Below are 1,226 nucleotides of genomic sequence, written 5' to 3' on the forward strand. Positions count from 1 at the left end.
TTCATAAATTATCTCAAATAAAATAAATAATAATCAAAATAATAAAGATCAAATCTAAAAAAAAAATGAAGAAATTAAAATAATAATAATTAACATTTCATAAAGTATTTCAAATAAAATAAGTAACAATCAAAAGAATGAAGACTAAATTTAATAAATAAAAAATTTCAATAAAAAACAATAAGAGAAAAGCAAATAACAATTATAAAAATGAGGACCAAAATTAATATAAAAATTAAATTTTAAGAAATGAAATTGAAAAAAAATATTTAAAACAAAATATATATAACAATTAAAAGTTTGGGGATCAAATTTGATATAATCAGCAAATAATGACATTTCTAAATTTTTTACAACTTCTGGAAAGTGTTTTCGTCCAAATTTTTCGGGAAAACACTTTTTTAAAAATCAAGTCAAATTTTTCTTTGATTGGAAAGTATTTTTCGTTGATTAAAAAATATTTTTCGTTGATTAATTTTTCTAATGACAAATAAATATAAATTTTTTTTAAAAATAATTTCTCATAAACTATTTTTTGTATTTTTTTAAAAAAAATTATAGCTAAAATTTCTCAATAAGTTCAAAAAACTACTTGATCGCTTAATTTTGGATTGGATTTTACAGATATTTTGAACAATTCAATTAATTTTCTCACTAGTAACAATATTTTTCAGTAAAAGATGGAATTAATGTACAAATGATGATGTTTTTGTTCGTGATAGGGGTTGATTTTAATGTTTATGTTCAGGCATGCATGAGATTTTGGGTTCATCACGTTCACCGATGTTTCGAAACCAAAGATTGTTTTTAACCATCAGTTAATTTTTTTCACCGGTGGTCGAAGTTTTTGAAGCGTGCAGTAATTATTTAGTTTCTGATGAGGAGTGCGACGTGTTTTTTCTTTTAATATATTTAAATAACTTTATTTTTTATATAGAAACTTTAAAACAATAAAAAATACATAAAATTAATTTAAAATTATAAATTTTTTATTTAAAATATAACATCTTTTTAAAATATAGCTATGGACCGGCTAAACCGTTCCAAACCGGTTCCAAATAAAAGCTCCACATCATGTGGTCAGCTCATAAAAAAAACTCGAATTATTTTTGTTGATCCCACCATGCCCTGATCATCGGGTCAAACTCGAAAGCCAACTCAGTTCTAGAACATCTAATTTGAAAGCAAGGAATAAAAGTTTGATGATTGAAACCCATGTCCAAAAA

Source organism: Populus euphratica, unplaced genomic scaffold (assembly GCF_000495115.2).
Source record: "Populus euphratica unplaced genomic scaffold, PopEup_1.0 scaffold3.1, whole genome shotgun sequence".
NCBI lineage: Eukaryota > Viridiplantae > Streptophyta > Magnoliopsida > Malpighiales > Salicaceae > Populus > Populus euphratica.